Genomic DNA, 15,443 nt, shown 5'->3' with positions numbered 1-15,443 from the left:
TGGGTCCTTCCTCCAGCTTAGACGGCAAATCGTCCCCTTGCCCGGAGTTTGGCGTGCCTCTGTTTACTTCTCTGTAAAAACGCCGCAACGTAGAAAGGAAGGAACATTGTTTCTCCGTGTTAAAGCATCCCAATCTCGCGGCCTCTTGAACCGCGGTGAAGATGGAGCTTCGTCGCGGCAGGCGAGCCGCTTTAATGGCGCCCCAGGCGCGCCTCCTGGAGCCGGGGGCTCTCGAACGAGCCTCGCGGGGAATGTCTCGTCGCTGAGTGAGGATTCCGACGCCGCCCCAACCCCGAGGCTCTGAGAATAATTTCGCCCGGGTCGCGCACCGAAGAAAGGGGAGGATGGCAAGGCATGGCTGCAGCTGCCGGCGCCTCCGCCGCCACCACCTTCCCGCCAAGCCGATTCCGTGCGGCTCCAACGTTGCGTAGAACAAGTGAATTCGTGTTCTACGGAAACACGCGCCCGGGATAACGCGCATTTGCACGTTCAGATGAGGCGCGTCGGCGTCTTTGGAAGCTGAATCGCTAACGCGCTAAGTCAGTGCACCTCAAACGGCGTCAATCTGAGGCGCAGGTTTGCTCAGCCGCTCGGAGGGTAATGAGCTGGCACGATTGAGGCGCAGCTGACAATTCGTGAGCGGTGAGCTCCTCGCGTCTTTTTCCGTAAACAAGGGAGTATCTGGCTGCAGTGAGAGACGATTGTTTCTCCTGAATAACAATTCTCCGGTTTCGGTATAGCGTGTGGCTTAGTACGGATCTGAGCTAAAAAGCGAGTCAAGGCTGTCTTTATTAGCAGGGTAAACACATTCGCCAACGTCGTAACCATCGCTGAGACATTCCCCTTCATCAAGGCGCCGTTACGAATACATCATTATATGACCTATTTAGCTAACAAGCCCTAGCCAAGACGAAAATTATCAACCTTGTCATGTGCGCCTTCTATTTCATCAGCGACTCTTACAATTCTGTCTGTGAAAATATATCATCGGTATAATTTTCTCCTATTATATTAAGAAACCTAAAATGATTCTGCCAGAAATTTTAGTTCGGGAGCAGAACGTGTCCTTGTTAGCATTGTTAGGAAAAAAGAATGTGGCAAAATCGTATAGCACTTGCAGACATTTTCCAACAACGTTTGAAACATTGGAAAAACGCCTTATGAGCTTTTTTTTTTTTTTTTTTTTTTTTTTTGTAGACGTTATTTCGCTCACTTAGCTCCATACATCCGCTCAGAGTTTTACGCTGAGGTGGCGCACATATTGGTCATATGCTTAAAGGCACTACGCATTCGCGAGCAGCAGACTCCTTTGAGATTTATGCAAATAAGGCAACGCCCTCGGCAGTAATGTGGAGATGGCTTGTTTGCAAAAGACGAAACATTGCCAGAGTGAACGCGTTTTCGAAACGAACGCTGCGTCGGCCCATATTTGTTCTTCTAGCTTACAGCGGAACGAACGCTGCCTTTTCACCCGGGCCTACAACAGTCGTTCAGGAGGATCTGCTTGCCAGTTTATTTATGAAATGGCCTTCTCTTTTAACTGTGTCGAAAGCTGTTTCTCTGACTGAAAAACTCCGTTTTACTTAATACGCTCGCGAAATTGCGACACCGATAAAAGCTTCGCCAGGAATACATTGCTTTAAGTCAGCGACATAAAGCTAATTTTGCTTGAAACTTCTAATGTCCCCATCTTAGGTGTGCCTTACCTATCGGGTGAACATATAAGTTAGGTTATCGCATGCAAGGGAAGAAGGACTGTTATTGCCATAGTTGTACCTGCGAAAGTTGTCGTGACCATCTGCAGTGGATATAATATATCTCATCTGGCGTGTTGAAATGAGCCCAAGAAATACGCGTTTGTTCAGCATTCGTCGTGAATAAGAGCGCAAGTTTCGCGTCTAGACGCTGATGCAGGTTCACAAAGTACTTTATTTCTGCTTTACTTTTTGTTGGAAAGAGACTGTTATGTTCCTGCCTACAGTGAACACAGCCCAGCAAAAAAAAAAAAATCATATTGCAGGGAGATTTAAAAGGTTAACGCACGATGGTAGTTTTACGCAAATTTTTCTTTGCATCGTATGAACGCATTTGCATAGGCAACCCCCCTCTTTCGTACAAGGCACATACAAAAAAAAAGAAAAGAACGGAAGCATTTTTTGCACTAGCCAGTTAACTTGACGTCTACTTGAACATAATGTTTAGGAATTTGTTGGTTCTCAGTCTCAAATCATTGTGAAGGCATAATGTGTTCCTCTTTTATCACCCTGAATGCAGACGGCCTTCTAAGATGCTGCCTTTGACTTGGTGAAGCATATTCTAACTAGCAAACGGCTACAGATGCAGCAAACATGGTGTCATCACAAAGGAAGGAACTTTAAATATAACAAAGATGCTTCCTTTTAACGAGAATCTTTGAAATACCCAACAATGCGATTTTATTATGTTATGAACTGAAAACAAGGTTGGGAGGAGTAAACCGAATGCACACATTTCCGCTTTTTTTATGTTTTTTCTTAGACTGGTAAAATTTTTGCCGAGTCCGTCTAACCTCAACAGCACTGGTTGTCATAATCCAGTGAACTGTTCAGATGAAGTATATTACATTGCGTTTGTTGTTCCTACTATTCACGTTGCATTTCTATATTTTCTAGCGTCATAACACGAACTGCCTGCCGAATGACCAGAACCCTATTCAGAACTATTCAGAACCAGAACTTTGTTTCTTCATAGAGCCAACCACTCTCGTCTAAAAACAGTCACTGTAGTCTGCTGCACCGAGGCCGCTATTCAGGTACTTCGTGGCGCAAAACAATTTAAGGGTTGTTTAAACGGTTTTTCATACTTGATGAGAGGTAGATTTTAATAAGTGCTGGCGGGAAGAAAATAGTCCGGACAAGGTGTTGCTGCAGACCATGATTGCTAGGCCTACAAGAGATTGCTGTATTTGCGTTTTGGATTGTTGCAGGCTCAGTGAAGCCGTCTTTTCGTAATCATAGATACGCTAAAACGGTCTCGGTGTTTAGCTGCTAAGTCCATGCCAATCTTCTGCCCTCTCACCCACTACCCCCCCCCCCCCCCCCTTCCCCCGACCCAGGGTGGCTACGCCATCGAAGCTATATGTATTAGGCGAAGCCCGCTTGTCAGGCGGATCGAATCAAACTTTCGAAGCTTTCGCGCGGGCGCTGCCTTTTGTTTCAGAAACTGAAAAAGAAAGCGAACATGAATAAAACTACCTCTAGAGGTGCAATAAACCGAAGAAATAGATGACGCATGTCGATCAATGAAGGCGAGGGGGGGGGGGGGGGGGGGGGAGGAAGGGTGCAGTTTGTTTCAACGTCAGTCTCTTATCAAAACCAGTAACGAGAGCTAAATAGCGCCATCTGTCGGCCAGCTTTGAACACGGCTGACACATTCGGTCAGCGCTGAGGCGTGATTTAGTTCTCTCAACGGTAGGGTCCTCTGAGCAGCGTCACCTGGCGACAGATAGCGCAAATATTGTAAAAATGAATAGGACCGCATTTGAAGCCTGCCGTTCGCGATGCCTCAGTGGCTCATTGTCATCGTGTGTCCGCTTCGCTACCGCTGCCGAGTTCGCTGCCTCAGATTCGACCATGCTGTCTGTCTCATGAATGAATACTGTGCTGTGACTGACCTCCGTGTCCCCAGTTGAGTTGCTGCTGCTGGCCACCTTAGCGTCCGCGACGCCGACGGAACACGCTTGCAAATTCTTGACACCCTGTTCCTTGACCTCGTCCGCGTTTGGGGAGGGGGGAGTGACCGTTGTTTCTGCTGAGCTGGTGCCTGACTCCTTAGCTGCTTCTTCCGCATCCGCCTCGTCCATGAGGTGTTCCGACATGTCGTCGTTCCTCACGGGCCCTGCGACGTTTGCATACGTCTTTACACACTGCGGTTCGTCGTGGCCGAAACGACGACAACGAGCGCAGCGCGGAACCTGGCACTCCTTCCGGATGTGACCCGTCGTCTTGCAGCGAAGGCACAGGGGAGCCCTGCCCGGAACGACGACGAGCGCTGGCTCACCGGCAACTCGCAGCTGGTGTGGGATGTCGTCAATTTTCACCCCTGTCTTCAGCTTTAGGGACACGGTGCGCGTAGTTGACCCTTTGTCGGTGACGCCTTGTGCGCGCCACCTTTCCCTTGCGATGTCAGACACCGTCCCATACGGCAACAGTGCGGCTCGCACGTCTTCGTCAGGAACGCCATGCAACAGCCAGTGAATCTTTAACCGGACGCCCTGGTCGTTGGGTCGACGATTACACAGCGATGGTCCTTCACTTTCACATCACTGACAGCGAGCAGCTTACGTGTGGCCTCGGCGTCTTTAAACGTCACTGCCCAAACGTGGTTCATTTGGGTACGCCCCCAGGGCGACCACCTCTGGGAGCAATCCATGACGAACCAACGCGTCCCTGAAGTCTTCAACTCGGTATGGTCGAGCCTTCACATCACCATGCATGAAAACAGTATTAAGCACAATGCGCCCGGTTGGCAAACTTGGCAGAATCACCTGATACTCGTCAGCCGAAGCGTCAAAAAACCTGTTTCCGCGGCCGGCCTGGGCCGCAAAACGCCGCTCCGCCGGAGCTCATGCTTCTGCGTCCGTACAGAGGACGCTTAAAAAGGAATTACCCATAAGCCCACATGGTATTCGATTCTTGCCAGTAGAAGCGAACCAATGATACACCGTTGGATCTTTTGATGCTACTGGCTCTCCACAGCATATGGAAAAGCAGAATGGCTGTAGAGCATGGTGACGTCGATGCACGTTCAGCGAGACAGCTCTTTAGAGAGAGCATACGGGCATATGTGGATGAACAGAAAAGCGTTAAAACTAGAGTCAGAATGGTTGGTTAGTTTTGAAGGGTTGTCATATGAGGGATTTTTAATCCGACAACTTCAGCTAAGGAAGGCCCGAAGCTTTAAGTCAATGCTTGATCTTCTTATTTTGTTATGTTATTGATGTCACATGTGTCTTGATTTTGTGTACGTCCTCGGTCAGGAAATAAAGAAAAAAAAAAAAGCCTCAGTGGCTCATTGGATAACGCTACTTACCTGAGCACTTCGCGGATAAAACGTATGTTCGACGCCTGTATGTGCAACTTTTTTTTCTGAATTTTTTAATTGCAATTCTTTAAAATAACCTAACCAATATCTTTCTGGGAGGTGTTCCCCTTTATGTTGCACCATGTGATGCTTTTAATTCTTAATAGCCACAAAACCACCCATGAACAGAGCCACAAGGTGACATTCTGACAACGGTAACACTTTTTAATTATTTTTACCATAATCATTTCCTGCCTTTTAGTGACTGCATGTCACCGTTAGGTTGCGTTCAGAGACACCTCTCGATAACAATCGCAGTTTAACCCGCTGAGAGGCGACCAGTGAGGAAAAAGAAGTTGCGGGACCCTACCGTTGAGGAGACGGTATTACGCAGCGCTGAGTAATCTTTGCATTTGAGCTGGCGGCGTGTGGTATGCGGTAAGCGGTACCTGTTCCGGCACAAGCAGTGTTCATAGTCTTTATTCACAAGCCAAACAAACAGGCCCACGGCCACTTTACTTTATCTAATAGAGTTTGGAAAAGATTAGCCTAAATTTATCCCAGCATTTTGCTGTGTTTCACAGCAGTAATGAATGAAGCTTTGAGCCTTTGGAATGTTACAGTCAAATGCTTTACTTGTGATCAGTTTGGCTATTATGCCACAAAAATAGCTGCTCTACCGACGTGGAAACAGACGTGTGGACATTGTCTTCTAATTGAGACGAATTAAAAAAACTAAGCAGTGATTTGGCGCATATTTGTGATTGGCAGGTATTAAAGAATGGTGACATTCTGAAATAAGCAGAACTATTGCTTGATGCGTTAAAAAACTACAAAAGGGGAACCATTTTACAAATCTAGTTAAAAAAAAAAAAGCGAATAATGGGCAATTTCGGGTTGCTCGAAAAACCGTTAAGCAGAACTGCTGCACCTTAATGTTGCCTAGTATTGAAATACAGCGAGAGCATTCATTTCTCTCGTGATATCGCATACGAGGTTGGCGTTCTCGCGCGTGGCGCCAAAGTCTGTGGGGAAAAGAAGCGAAGGCGTCCTGTAAAAATGGCCATTCACCTAAAGAAGGCCAAATATTCGCTCACACTTTTTCTTCGGCAGCCGACGGTGCGACCTTCGCCACGGGCGGGTGCGTCGTTTAAGAGAACAGCGAATGCAAAGCGGGAACACTTATTTCTCCAAGGTCCGCTTGATTGCTCTGTCACCAGAACACGGCACTCGGAGGGAGACATGGTCGCGGTGCTCTCTCTCCGTTCCCGGCGGTTCCTTTGCTTCTCACCAAGCACCCAGCATTGACCTCTGGCCGACCAACCAGTCAGCTCGCAAAAGGCGCAGCCTAGGCGGAGTTACTCATTGGAGTAAACGTTAATTGGCAACCTTAATGAAGCGACGCGCAATCACCTGCTTTCCAGAACCAAGGAAGCAATTACCCGTTAATTGAAACTTCTAAATTAAAGCGGCGTCGACGAAGCCGCCGTCAGTGTCACCGGAGTCTGCTGCGGTGCTCTAGCCGTAGAAAAAGGGTGCCGGCGACTCGTTTAAAGTTCGCCAGCAAGGCCTGATTGGCTTATTTCGAGAAGCCGTTAAATTCTGAACTCGGCCCATATTACTGATGCTTCGCTTTTGGAATCTTGCGTCAGCTGGGCTACGGTCAATTATTAGCCCTTATAGCAATTAAAGATCGCGCAGTTCCTACTATGCATTCGGCTTCGTTAATGGTCCTCTTAGAGCTACTTTGCGCAATGGTCTCAGAAAAACGGGAAATCACTTTTAAAATCGTGCACTCAATTTATTTCACTCTTTTTGTAAGCCCTGTATGTTGTATGCATACCTTAATCAGCGCCTAAAAAAAAAGTGTGAGAATGCAGTAGGGCCTCCTTTGATAACGATTAGTCGACTTCACACTTTCGCTATATCTTGTCGCTTAACCGTTTTGGTTGCATCATACACAGGTGCACAGAAAGTGAACTCGAAGTTTAGATTTTATAAAAGAGAGGTACGCACTTGGTGAATTTGCCATCATTTGTGGGACAAATTTTGTGGTTTCCATCAAAGTTCACGAGCGCGGAACGCAATAACTACCTAAACAGAGAATTTGACAGCAGGACCACCTCCAGTTCCACAAGCATTCATTTCGTCATCAGTATTAACGTAATCTAATTCTTAATGTTTCAGCATCATGCGTCAATTCATCACGGGAAGCCGTTCCACGATCTCCGTTACGTTTATTTTACGAATTCTGGCTTTTCGGCGTTAAATATTCAACCATTTTCACACTCTGTAAAATCTTCTAAAATTGATTGTGAAAGATCAGCTTTGGGTATTTCGCGTTGCAAAGCTTGTAAACAACCTTTGTCACACCTTGGGTGTTATACTCTGACGAAACAAATATATATATATATATTTTGAACTTGAATAATCAGCGGCCCCAGAAATATTTAATGCAAAAATAACTGCTCCGCGAGGCCTGCTTTTTCTGGCCCAAGGGCGGTCACACCAGATCACTTAGTGCGCTGTTTTCAACATTTGTACACAGACGACAAAACCGAAGACCTACATTTGCTTCGCATATTTCAGTGAGGTAATGAAATCATTGTATTGGCGTTAAAAGTAACACGACCAGCACAAACAATAAAAGTGCTGTAGAATTCCCAAAGCTTCTGCTGCCTACTTCAGGCGGCATGGTTCTTATGCACCTGTCATTTGGCCTATGCCAATATTTTTGCACGGGAGAGCAACCTGCCACAGTTGACAGATTAAGAGCGACACCACGATGAAGAAAATTGTGAGGACACATAAACGACGCCTTTAAATGGTATGACGTGGCAGCATTAATTAATAGCTCCTGTTTGTCGACTTCCATCGCAGATCCTCGTTCTCACACGTGCATATAGCTTCTCGCTCAATCACTAATCATTTAATTTGTACGTTTATTATATCACGCATGCTTATCAGTATACGTGTATAAGATAATAACCCGATATAACTGTAAAGCACCGCTTAACCAAGCCGTGCAACTTCGCCTGTCTGGCCCAGGGTAGACTCCAAGGGTCCTGAGTTTGATTCCCATCCCCCCTTTCCATCTCAAAAGAGCTAAGTATGTAGCCCGTGCGTAATCGCCCATCTCGAGGTTTCGGTTCATAGGGTTTAACGCCCCAAAGCGAATCAGGCTTTGAGAGACGCTACAATTGAGGATTTCGGAAATTTGGCCACCTGGGGTTCTTTAATGTGCTCTGACATCACACAATACAGGGGCGCCTAGCTTTTTTCCTCCATCAAAAAGCATCCTTCGCGGTCAGGATTTAATTCCGCGTTCTTGAGACAAGTAGACTAGCGCCCTAGCCACTGAGCTACCACGACAGGACGACATCTTAAGTGGTCTCATGAGATCACACAAACCACATCTAGCACTGTCACTTTAAAACTTGGCGTCGGGATTTGGAAATCTCTGCCACATGCCACCCACCACTCTCGGTGCACAGAAGAACCATCTGCCATGGCTTACACGTGTCAATAAAGAAAGAACACTCCCCACTCACACTATGAAAAAGGCCGGGAGAGAAGAAAGACTCGGATATAATAAGCTACTTTGACAGAAAGAAATGCTGGGATATGACGAAAATATTGCATCGAGAATTGTTGTTTCGCCTCTAAATTCAAATAAAAGAAGGCTCACAGCGCATAGACAAAAAAAGAAATGCATTTTAGAGTCACAACTTTCTCACCAAGGTCGGTCATCGCCCTTCGTAGAAACATCGTAAGTAAATTTCTACAACATGCCTGACTGATCGAAAAGTAATCATCGACTATGAGATTTTTTTTTTTCTGCCGCTAGGAATAAACACAAAGTGCACAGGAGCTGTCCGCTTGAAGAGCTCCTACACCACTAGTACTGAACACCAATATCGTAATTCTATAATATATTTTTTTCGTATTCTTATGGGGAACGAATCCTATAAGCTATCTGCTTGTGCCTCCAAACACGCAGCTGCAAAAAAATGCTTAACTTCGTTCTTTATAATAAGCGATCGTGAGATTTGTCCGCCCTGAACAAAATGGCTAAGAGAGAAGTAATGCTACCATTTATGGTGATTTAAGCTCAGATTGGAGCGTGGGGCTATAACGATAATTGCAAGGAAAGTGATTAAGGCGGAACGGTTGCATATGCAGGGAAAGTGCGCAATCTGCGCCTGGCTGTAGAAGCTTGAAGGACTGTGGGGCCTAATTACGTTGCCAATCTATTCTTGCACTGAGGAGCTCAGTTTTATTGTGGGTGCCGGCCGATCAGTAATATTACCCCCTCCCCCCCCCCCCCCCCCATCTCCCCTCCTCCACCCCAACTGCTCCTTGTTTATAATTTGAAAAAAAAAAGAAAGAAAAGCTTTTACTTTTATTTTGAGCAACTTATTTCCCACCAGCAGATAATCCCTCAAGCGCAGTGTGGGCAGGTTTTGTGTTAAGGCGCGGTCGTGTAGGGTCATTTTCTTTTCGTTTTCTTTTTGGCGGGTTTAAGCAGATCAACCTGCCTGTCACTTCAAACTCTTGAAGCTCTAAACGTAGTAGCTTTGCTCCGCATTTATTCATTCCAAGTAGTCTTTAAATTCTAAAACGACAACGTGATTATCTATGGAATCAGTATAGCATGTTGATATAGGGGAACGGTAAAGAAGAAAAAAAAAATCAGCCGAATGTTTTCCTCCAAGCCAGCTGAACGAAGTAACTATCTTGCCCTTCTAACTCTCATTTCAGTCAAATGAAGTTGCTTCTTTTAAAAAGAAAAACTGACACTCCTTTGAAGGCATCAAAGCCTTGAAACAGTTAGGCATTTATTTCACGTAACAAAATCAGAACGTCCATTGGTAATAAAAACAGGCGAACAGGAAGACACAAGACAAAATAAAAGTAAATTTCCGAGCTGTTTTGAAAAGGAAGTATCTTGGAAATCAGAACGCTCGGCTACGAGATGTATTGTTCGCGGTTTCTTGATACTATAAATTTTTAAGGTGTTTTTTTTTTTTTTACAGAAAAAAATATGCCTTACGATAAGGCATTGTTCATCTCAGTAAAGAAGGAGAAAAATACTGACGGACTCTTAAGCTCCACTTTTACCATTTTGATGCGACAGCGCTAACATTTCCCGCCGTGGCTCCCCTTGCGTATCACCATTGGCGCATAAATTTGCTCCTTAATGTCCTAATTTTTGCCTTTGTTAACTCACTCATTTTCATTTGCCTACTGTTACAAGCTACTCAACTACGTGAAAGACCACTCTGCTTGATACATAGAAATCCCATCTTTATTCAGGGTTCTGGACCTGCCCGCGTGACCAAGAAGTTGAGTGTCTTGGCTGTCGCCCAAGGATCTATTCCTATGTCACCCAACCGTATCGAATCAGAAGCTCGAGTGGTAGCTTCTGCCATGTCACAGGGACGCATGACGTCACAGAATCGACGCGAAATCATTGTTGTGCCATATACCTTGCCAACTACCACTCTCCAGAATAATGGCCGCGATTTTTCTCTGACAACGCCGAAGACGACAGATTTTCTGCCGGCCGGTACATTTTACGCTACCATGTTGAGCACAAAAGCAGAACGAGATATTCTAAACAAATAAAATAGAGTCCTCCTACCATACTAATTTGTGCTTAAACTAGTTCTAAGTTCGTGATCATGTAAACGGAGATATAAAACCTGAAGATTTGGTACATATTACGTGTAGCAAACGCAATATTATACCAACAAAGCACTATTTATATTTTCCCCTTTTTGCATACTCATTAGTTTCTTTAATTTATGTCTATGTTCCATGCCAATTTTTATTTGCTTTAGCTATCTGCTTTGGCATTTCGCAGTTTTTTGTTTCCCTTGTCTGGGCCCTAACTGGAGCCTGTTAGTTATTTTCATTAAATGAGCGAATATAAATCCCAACCAAATAAACGCTCTTTGATAAGCTTACATATAGAAAACTATAATGTGTAATTTGCAAAGGTTTTTACAAGAAAATACAGCGTAGAGTAGACCTTCGTCAAAAAGAAAAAGAAAATCTTTTTCATAGTTGGTTATCTGCCATATCACAAAAATAATAAAACATGCTTCATATGACATTCTAAAGCTAAAACAGCAAGAGATGGAATTCGCCCGAGTACCACATCACTAAATTTTCTCGCCGATAGCAGCTCACTGTCTTTAATCAGGACTGATGATTCATGATTAGGACTGGTGCTTTTATTGTACTCGCCATTGGCTCTGCCCTCCCTTATCTGGTTAACTACCATTGTCACAGTTTCGCACCGCAGGGAAACAAATAGTTATAGTCGTTTCTCCAGCACTGAAGAAAAAAAATATTCCGTACTGGCTCTCAGGCGCCAGCATTAAAATGTCGAGGAAAATTAGCCAGTAATCGTAGACAAAAAGCGTGCGCCCATCAGCGTACATTTCGCAAAAGAAGAACAGATGCACATTGCTCTGTGTAGAATAGTATGAGCCGAAAAGGGAAAAAAAAAAAAAAACGTCGGGTATCAGATTTGTCGCAAACTGTTCAATAAAGTGCAGATAAGCACCTACTCTTTGCTTTTTTTCGCTGGGCTAACAAGGGAAAACGGGAAGAAAAGAAATCTTGTTTCTTCTAAAAGCACTCAAAGACCCACCTCGGCACTCGTGAAAAACGGATTGCTCTCCTTATCGGGGCTGTTTCGAAACCCCCGCCTCCTAAAAAGACAGCGACGGATGGCAGAAGCAAGGCGGAGACGGCGACAGGAAGTGTGTCCCTCAAGGAGCCAGCATCTGCAGCTATCCGCCACCCCATCTTGTTGGAGAAAAGAACACTTTCATTCTTCTCTTATCCTGCAAAATAGGACACTTCCTGGGCCTGCTAGAGCTGAGGGAGAAAGTTGTAAGAAGGGGGAGAAAGGAGCCTGTGTCACAGGTAACTTACGGCGCGTCCACCGCAGTAGCATCCTTTCGGGACAAACATGAGCCCGAAACCCAGTGTTTTCTCGCTGGTCCTAACCTTCGCATTTCGCGTATTTTACCAACGAGACGTTTTCTTTCCTCTCCAGGTGTGTCAAATGCAACAGGCCTCGAGTGGATGCATAGGGTATCCACTTCCTTCGTCTAAAGAAAAGTATGGGAGTAGGTGCAGATAAGCGTATGAATCACCGTTCTCTCCTATCCGCGCTTCACCCGGCTCGCCGTTGGAGACTACCCGCAAGTCATACCTTGTTCCGTCTCCGTTCCTTTCAACTGTTCGCTCGTTTAAAATTTCTGTCTTTGCTTCTTCGTCGCTTTCCTCCTTCATTTTCAGCAGGTTCACTGCGAAGAGTCAGGTGTTTTTTATCGGTACACGTCTTACCCTTCTTTTTTCATTCATTTTTTTCGTCTTCATGCCCCCATTTGACGCCCTCCGAAAAAGAGGTTTCAGTTTGTTGCGCACTTCACTTCTCGAAATGTAGTCCATCTAGACGGGAGTCTGTTGATCTTGATGTCTGTAGTGCTCTCGCTCTCTGTCTCATCATTTCTTTATTTTCTTCCCCTGGAAAGAAAGTTGTGGTTTGCGGTTCAGGCAGCCATATTGCCGAAGAAGCGAGCAGCTTTACCGAAGTGCTCGAACAGGCTTTCGAAATCTCCTCTCCCTCCACCCCCTTTCACCGGTTCGCTCGGAGAATAGTGGCAAATCCCCATTTTCTCGTGCATTTAGGCAATGCGTGTTTTCATCTGCCTTTCACGGTTCGTTTTTTATAATAAAAAAAAAAACGGCATATCGACACAGCAGTAGGCAAGCTTATTGAGATGTTTAAGGAGGCTGCGATTTAGCTTTTCTCTATTTTTACCGAACAATGGCAGCAATTTTTTTCTGTTTATTTTTTATTTATGAGCATGCAAAGTATGTCGCGAAGCACAAAAATGCGTTGGTAGTTCTCAGACCCTTTATTGGCAGCTTACCCTAAACAAAATCGATCCTTGTATGGTGTAATAAAAAGAAATGTCTGTACAATAACCATTGCAGGATGCCGCTACAAATCTAAGTTGCCGTAAGCAATAAGAATGTCATGGGATGTGGTTAAACATGGGCTTTTTTCTCGAGAGTTCAGCAGGCTGCATGGCTGCATCAAAATTGTAGGCTTATTTCTAAGCGAGTAATTGTCTTCTTATCACAATATATGAACGGTTGGCAACAAAATACGACACAGTCCTATAAGCGAAAATAAGAAATGACGAAGCGGTGACCAAAATCTATGGGTGACATCACACTGCAGTAAGAATGCGAACCAATAACTACATCAACAGCTACAAAAAAGGTCAGAAAAGTGCTCCTGAATTATCTCCTTCCGTGCTAGGTCCGCCCAGCTTCGTTACTCTCCAACGTCATACAGTGTCATTTTTGTGTTATAGTTATTGATTTGTTAAGCAACTGAGCTGAGCTCTACCGATTATGTGCTTAATTTTACAGCTATAAGAGAAATGTTTTATGCATTTTGCTTCTATTGCTTAATGTGACAAAAATATTCTTCACAAGCATAATCACATCGAGTACGTTCCATGCAACATAGTCAGAAAGAAATTTATTGAATGTGTTTATCTCCTCACTTGTTCATGTTCTTACCGCTGCATGAGCCACCATTAGGTTTTACTCCCTCGATTTTTAAGATTATCTTGTCCATCACTGCATCTGTAGAAATGATGCAAGAAAAATAAAATGGTTGCCTTACTGATGCGTCTTCTTCACGAGCGTGCAAAATTCAGCTCAGCAAGGTTGTTTTAATGAGGTGAAGAGACCTGCATTGCAGCCAGTTACTTTTTATTATTAAAGGATTATAGAAGTCGGCAGTGGTATACAGAGGAACGAGATTGCGTTAGCTGGAGCAATGTGTCCGCAGGAAAAGCTTCGTGGATCCAGTCCGAGAATCACAGAATTGGTTAAATAGGTAGCCACGTCATAGGTGTCATAATTCTATCACTGTCTTCTTCAATTCTAGCATAATAAAAATTCACAAATATAGCCAATTGTCATTTTCTAGCGTTTATTACGAACCACCGAATCGACCACTTTCTATCACTTAAGTTGGGCAGCATTCTAGCTGAGAAGCCGGATTCTCAAAAAAAAAAAATATTCTTTGGTTGTCTTGCTTATCGGGTGATTAGTAAAGGAAAGAACAGTATTCACCAATGGAGACTGATCACCGCCCACCTATGACTTATTTTTTTTTTTTTTTTGTCGTCTGGTGAACACCAACAAAAGCGCATCAAACGACAACGCTTGAAGAAAGTGGTTTGCTCTAGGGTATGGTATATTTACTCAAATACATTCTAAAATGTCAAGGGAGTACGTCACAAAATGTAAGTTGCGTACGTCTTTTCAGTGATATTTACCACCATTTGTTTCGAAGTATACCCAAGGGTTGACTCCTAGAAAAAGATTACAACAACCCCTGACTATTGTGCCTGAATGAATGTCTGATGTGTCGAGGGTAAGCTCATAAATTCTTCTTGCTTTACTGGCAAACTGAGGTGGCAAACGTGACGACACTACCTTGAACATAGAAAAAAAATGGACCATTCAGAGTCCTGAAGCTAACGGTGAAATAAATCTTTAAAACTTCTTGTGCGGCACCGAACGCTTTTCTGTGATTCCTCCTTACTTAGTCACGATACGCACATATTAATGCTAGTGCGGTATGTGACCTACTTTCCAATTTTATGGGCAGTGAAGTTAAAGCATCGAGAAATTCACCTAGCTCCCTAAATGTGAAACGTGCAGCATATATGCACGTCTTCGGCGGCACATTACTGTTCTTACCGTTGTTGAAAGATGTAACCCTATGGGGCGATGTTGAGCAGTTCAGCGGCTTGGCCGCTCATTCACTGCACATATTTATTTATCTGATCATCCTAAAGAATTATTGTGGCACGTAGACAGACCGTTTCCATATTAATGCCCTCGCATGACACTGATTACTGTGTATGTCACTCTGTGTATGGGCGAGTTCACTGCTCTTTATATACAAAAAAAAAAAAAAAAGAATACTATTTTTGCGCTCGATACCCAGTTTATAAAAAAGGCGTCGGAAATGATGCGTATGTCTATATGTTTGCCTGTAATACATACGTCTGACGGCCCATCTTATGAGTTTTATTTTGTGGTTATTTGCCAACGACTCGGCGACAAAGATTGCTTTTTATGCCTGACATGATTAGTACGGCTCATGATATAGAACCTCATGGGGCTGTGTCTTATAAGCTTTCCTTCCTTTCCTTACTTTTGTCCCTTCTTCGTAGACAGCGGTCACGTGTGACGTCACAGCTGACGGCTATCACGAAATGCTACTAGTCGCCTTCGTAACTAATATGAGCCTAACCAATGACATGCAG

At 44.4% G+C, this 15,443-nt stretch overlaps 1 protein-coding gene across 1 annotated transcript in view; it reads right to left on the bottom strand.

The window, feature by feature from the left end:
• The window catches only part of LOC146198547 (zwei Ig domain protein zig-8-like), a 209,684-nt gene that overhangs the window by 103,042 nt on the left and 91,199 nt on the right, over nucleotides 1-15,443 (bottom strand). The gene's annotated exons all lie outside the window — the stretch shown is intronic.

Source organism: Amblyomma maculatum, chromosome 2, assembly GCF_055883805.1.
Source record: "Amblyomma maculatum isolate TAMU_Amacu chromosome 2, ASM5588380v1, whole genome shotgun sequence".
NCBI lineage: Eukaryota > Metazoa > Arthropoda > Arachnida > Ixodida > Ixodidae > Amblyomma > Amblyomma maculatum.
Note: the sequence above shows the minus strand (reverse complement) of the source record. Positions and strands in the feature narration are given on the sequence as shown.